At 43.9% G+C, this 6,311-nt stretch overlaps 1 long non-coding RNA gene across 1 annotated transcript; it reads right to left on the minus strand.

Moving 5' to 3' along the window:
- Positions 1 to 659: 659 nt before the first annotated feature.
- Positions 660 to 6,080, minus strand: LOC122907851. Its single transcript, XR_006384767.1, has 2 exons — positions 4,936 to 6,080; positions 660 to 986 (listed from the first exon to the last, which is right to left on the minus strand). It is a non-coding gene; the product is annotated as an uncharacterized LOC122907851 (long non-coding RNA).
- Between the last annotated feature and the right edge of the window lie 231 nt (positions 6,081 to 6,311).

A 6,311-nucleotide genomic window follows, 5' to 3' on the forward strand; every position in this document is an offset into this window, starting at 1 on the left:
CCTCCCTCCGTGGTTGCCATTGCCTCGTAACCCTTCTCCTTTTTTCCTGTCACCGTCCACCCCATTCCATCTGTCTGCCACTAGACTGATCTAATGCAGCCCATTCCGTTGTTTACTCTCTAGCGCTTACATTTCCTGTGATTCTCTGTACCTTTGTTTGTTTTGTGTCTTAGACACAGTGCAGTCTTCATTAAACACAGTAAATACTTACTTCATAAAGGAGTGACTGAAATATGGAAACTGTGTCATATGAATTCACTGAAGCTACTCTGTTTGGCCGACTCTGCAGAGAATTAGCAGCTGATTCATATTTCTATTTAAGGAATGGAGAACTTGACCAGAAATATTTTCATAATGCAGCTGCAGATACACAGTAAAAACAACAACTCTTCTTCTGGGCCTCAGTTTACATACCTTAAAATGGAATAAATGCCACTCACATTATGGGGTTGCTGAAAGTATTGCATGTGCTGTGTCCTAGCACTGGGCACTGGTGGATATGTAAGAAATTTCAGTTGAATTGTAATAATAATAAAAAAAAAAGATTGTTGGAATGAATGAACCTGACCTGATATAATGACGTATTTCAGTATTTTCTGTAGATCACAACTTACACACTTGGATTCAAGGGACATTTGGCACGAGCTAGGACCACTGTGTTAGCTGTGTTAGCATGCCTTCTCTCATTTATTCTTCAAGGTAGTTCTGTGACATAGCTAGTATTGTCTCCAGTTGACGTGCAAGTTCAGCCAAGTATAGGGGAAGTGCCTGGCTCAAGATCTGACATTCGCAGGGATCAGAATTTGTCGCTAAGATTGCAGATTTCAGGTCTTTTGCTTTTCCTGTGCACCGTGCTCCTCAAATATTCTTCTTACTAGTTTTTTCGTTTTTATTTATTTTAGCTTTGCGTGGCTCATAACTTTCCATTGTAGTGCTTGATTCACACATTCTTTTTCTTCTATTCATTTTTCTTTAAGATCTTATTTCTTTATTTGAGAGAGAGAGAAAACAAGAGAGGGAGCATGAGAGGGGAGAAGTCAGAAAGAGAAGCAGATTCCCCGCTGAGCGGAGAGCCCCAAGCAGGACTCAATCCTGGGACTCAGTCCCGGGACTCCAAGAACGTGACCTGAGCCGAAGGCAGTCGCCCATCCAACTGAGCCACCCAGGTTCCCCTCTTCTATTATTTTCTATACACTTATTTTAAAAGCTTGTGTTTGTGTTTGTGTTCTTGGTGGCTAGAAATGCCTCAAACCCTCAGCAGCCGAAGCCTCTCTGTTTACAAAAGTTGAGGAAATATTGTCTTTCCAGCCTAGGAAGCTGAAGGTAAGTGGCCTACCTTCCTTTCAGCCTGCATCTGTTTTAATGACTCCGCTAGTGCAAATGGGTTGTAAAAGGCCAGTGAATAGCTACAGCGTTGTTATAAACTAAAGTTATGCAAAGTCTCTACTTTTGAAGTGGTCATCGCCTGCATTGTTGGCTAGATTCAACTTTTTAAATTTTTTAATACTTAAAAATAGTGCAGGGACAGCATTTTTATGTACTGGATGTTTTATGAAAATCAAATTCGCAGCAAGGAACAGCCCACTTCCTTTTATACTCTACCTGGCAATACTAGGCATAATTAGCTTTTGTTGCACTGTGATCAGAAAGGGGTAATACAATTAGCGTTAAATATATGTAAAAATCAGTCTTTATAGGGCAGCTGCATATATAAATTCTCTGGAAGATCCCTCATGCTTAGTGAATTTTAGATACATATTTAAAAATTCTAATTACTTTTGTTCTTTGGTTTAACTTTTAAATCCCACATTGTTTATGGAATCCATTTACCTCAACTAATTAAATATTTATTGGATTTGTACTACGAGCAATGAATTGTATGAGGTGCTCGGAGAGGGCGCGTTTGCTGTACTCCACAAAGCTGACATTTCAGTTGGGTGAGGCATGGAACATTCCTGCACAGTTTGTATGTGCTGGTCCCTCTACCTGAAACAACCTTCATCTTTCTCTTTCCCCTGCTTGGCCTGGCCAGCTTCCACACGCTTTTGGAGTCCCAGCTACACGTCTTCTAAGACGCCTTCCTGCCTGCAGCTCCTCCCCATGTCACCGGCACCCTGGGCATCTCTCCCCACAGCGATGATCACACGGCATTATAATTGTTAGGATGTTTAGTAACCTTCCAGATTGTGAAATCCTTGAGTGTATGAGAGTAGTCTTTTGGTTTTGTTTTCTAAGGGCCGGACACATAGTATGGTCCTCATAAGAGCTGGATGAATGAATAGAGATGCTACCAGCACGTGCAGACATACGGACATAGAGATTAATGGACAAAGGAAGGTAGCATGCGACAAATGTCAAGAACGACTTTGTAGACTGTACTATAGGTGTTAGGAAGAGAATGACAAATAAACTGGTGGTCAAGGAAGGATTCTTTTTTTTTTTTTTTTTTTCAAGGAAGGATTCTTGAGCAAGGCCTGCTTTGTGGACGTGTGATCCATGCCACACAGGGGGTTCTGCTCAGAAGGGCTCCACGCTTGGCTTAATGTTCTGTTGTCACCATCTAAAAATTCTTAATCACTTTTGAACATAGAGGCCCATGTTTTCATTTTCCACTGGGGCCCACAAGTTATGTAGCCAGTCTTGTTCTTGGTTCTCAGAGACTGATCAGATTTACAGAAAGGCAGAGTGGCCGAGCAGGCAGGGAGAGAGAGCGCAGGAGTCTGAGAGGCATAAGAAAAATGTGCTGGGCAAGTCCCACAGTTAACAGAACAGCTCGAGAGCACCAGGGGCCTGTGCAAGTAGTAGGAGGGTTGAAAGACAGAGGAGGCAGCATTTGAACATTACCGTAGAAGTGACAGGTAATCTCAGATGATTAATGAGCAGCAGAATGAGGGGAGGAACAAGAAGCTTGATGAAGAAGAGTGTGATGGGGAGGTGTGGGATGTATTAAGGAGAAGTGAGGGGGCGCCTGCGTGGCTCAGTGGGTTAAGCATCTGACTCTTGGTTTCAGCTCAGGTCTTGATCTCGGGGTTGTGAGATGGAGCCCTGTGTTCGGCTCTGCACTCAGCCTGGAGTCTGTTTAAGATTCTCTATCCCTCTGCCTCTGCCCCATCCCCCCACTCTTGCATGTTCTCTCTCTAAAAAAAGTAGCATGCGGTAGGAAGTGGTGAATCAGGAAGCTGACCCAAAGTGCTGTATGGTGGTAAGGGCTTAAATAATGTAGAAGAGGCAAGGAAAGCACAAAATTGGGAATGGCTATCAGGTAAAAAGAGATGCAACTTTGGCCACATGTAAGAAGGAGGAAAAAGTAGGAGTAAATAGGACTCTGGACTGTCCTGCGTCAGTGAGGCACTCCTGGCTGAGCTAAGGAAGTAAGGGGTGGGGTGCCCAGTGGCTTATTTGTCAGAGGAAGAATGAATTCAGTTTTAGATAATTGGATGCTAGTGGGATTTCAATATAGAATTGCTCATTTTACAATGACGTGTAAATCATTATTCAGGGAAAAGAGAGTTTGAAAATGGAAAGGATGGTGACCAGTGTCCAAGTCAAATGTTGCCTAAGGCAAGACATGAACACTAAATACAGTCCAGTAGGGCACGGTTTTAGAACCCGCATGAGATGAGCAGCCCAGCAAAGACCGTGTGGGGGTTGGGAAATGAGGTCATCCTTGACTGCTTTTTCTCCTCTATTCAGTCTCTTTCTTCCTCTGCGTTTAGTCGGCTCCTTCTGGTCCTTTCTGCTCGCCTGATTACCAAGCATCCCTGGAATCTGCCCACCTCTCTCTGTGTCACCACCACTTGTCCTCCCCCTACACGGACCTGGAGGCAAAGGCCTCTAGAGTGGTGAGGTCTTTACCTTCTCCATCCCAGCTCCTTCTCCTTGGAGGTGGGGAGGTTTTCCTAAAACGTGGGTCTGATTATGTCATTTTCTGTTAGGACACTGCTAAGAATTGTGTCCTCCCCAGAAGATATGGAAGTCCTAAACCCCAGGGCTTATGAGTGGGGCCTTATTTAGATACTGGGTATTTGTAGATGATGACGTTAAGATGAGGTCAGAAGGGTGGGCCTTAACCCCATGTGACTGTCTCCTTATAGAAAGGGGAAGTTTGGCATAATGAAGACCTGGGTGATGCCATTGTAAGAAAGGATTACCAGCAAACCACCAGAAAGTGCGAGAGACACCGGACAGATGTCCCTCACAGCCCTCAGAAGGAACCAACCCCACTGGCACCTTGATTTCAGACTTTTAGTCCCCAGAACCATGAGACGATAAGTATCTATTATTGTAAACTACCCATGTGTGGTTAGTACTTTGTTACAGCTGCCCTAGGAGACTAGGAGAGGCTTTTAAATAACTCCCCATTCCTTTCCGGGTAAAGATCAAACTCCCTAACACAGCTTCGAAGACCCACCATGATCTGGTCTCTGCTGGTTTCCCCAGCCGTGTCTCTTTCTTTGCACCCCACCCCGATCCCGACCCCCTTGCTGTCTTCCCTGCAGGAGTACTCAGACCCTCTCAGGTTCTAGACGGAGCTTGCTTTCTCTCCCCTGTCATCTTTAGCACATGCCATTCCCTTGTGGCCAAAGTCCATTTCTGCCTTTTCCTTCCATCTCCTCCCTCCAGTCAGCTGAGTCCTCTTCATTTTATTCAACATTTTCAAAATGTCGGATAGAGTGTTTAGAAGCTAATAAAGCAGGCACAGCCGTTGGCCTCATGGGCTTCCCAGTCTAGGAGGAGAGCCCAGTATCAAATGAGGTAAGAGTCGACAGGAGACGTGAGCAGAATGTTGGAAGCCATAAACTAGAAGGACGGTGGAAAGTGCTTATGCTCACGCAACAGAGCTGGACTGGAGCCTGTAATGAGAGCTGCCGACAAGAAGCATCTCAGACCACACCATGGACCCAGCAAAGCTCCGAACCCTGAGGCATCACATACCTTTGAAGGTCTCTGTGCAAGAAGGAGCTGGAAAACAGGAGGATTGGTAGACAGTTTATACCAGGAGCAGTGCAATCGTCCTCATCAACCTCCCTGCTCCACCTTGCTATAAAAGAAAAAGGACGAGTCAGAGAAAAAGAAAGAGCCCTTGACTATTAAAAAGAAGAAGAAGAAATAAAATGTTCAGTGGAAATTTTGAAGAAAAAGTTGAAATACTTCCCTGATAGTAAAATAGAAAGGCCGAGAGACAGAAAATAGAAGGAAAAAAGATAAAATGAAAGGATCAAGGCAGGTAGCCCAACATCCAAATAAATCTAATCTCGAAAAAAGAGAACACAGAAAACAGAGGAAAGGGAGAGAGAGAGAAACTTCCTGAAACTGAAATATTTGAATTTCCACATTAAGCAATCACAGGGTGCCTAGCACTCAGTGGCTGAAAAATACACACTCGAAGGCATATCATAAAATTTCAGAATGTCAGGCATAAAATAAAAATCCCAAGTATTTCCAGAAAGAAAAAAAAAAGTAACATTCAAGGGACCTTAAATCAGGATGATATCAGATACTGGAACAGTTCCATCAGAATTTTGAGAGAGAATGATTTCCAGTGTGGCCTTCCAAGAATGAGACTAGACTATACATGTTTTCAGCTATAAAACGTCTCAAGAAATTTATGTCCCATGTAATCTTAGGAATCTGCTAGAGGATGTACTTAGTAAAACAAGGAAGTAGATCAAGAAGATGGAAGGTGTGTGGTATAGATACAGGAGAATCAGCCCAGAAGGAGAGAAGGGGATTCCCAGGGTGATGACAGAGGGGAGCTTCTGGATGGCACCTGGACAGCAGGAGTAGACAGGAAGACAGACAACACTATAAAACACCTCTCCAAAAGGAAAAAAGGAGAAACAGATTCATCTCCTGATTTTTTAAATTGTATTTGAGCTCTGTCAGAGAGTTTGGTAAAGAATTAGTAATATTAATATCATACTCCCAAACCTCAACTTTTTTACAAAAACAAACCTAGGTTTATAGGTCAGCCGGGATGGCTCTGCTTCAGAATGTGGGTCAGCTGGATTCGCCCTGGGCTGTGGGTTGGGTTCGGGTTGACCTCAAGCACCTCCTCATTCCACATAAACAAAGGTGTGTTTTCTTCACAGTAAATGTCCGACGGGCAAATGACCTGGAGACCAGGTCAGATCATGAAAGCGTATTCAAGACCCCGGTTTGTGTCTTGTCTGATAGCATTCGAATGCCCTGTTCCCAGCAAGTTACATGAAATAAGCCTGGGTGGGTTTACCCTACTTTCTTTACCGACCCAAGTGGGAGGTCCTGAAAAGTCTCACAGCAAAGATCCACAGCAAAGAGGTAGTAAAGAA

Source organism: Neovison vison, chromosome 5, assembly GCF_020171115.1.
Source record: "Neovison vison isolate M4711 chromosome 5, ASM_NN_V1, whole genome shotgun sequence".
Taxonomy (NCBI): Eukaryota; Metazoa; Chordata; class Mammalia; order Carnivora; family Mustelidae; genus Neogale; species Neogale vison.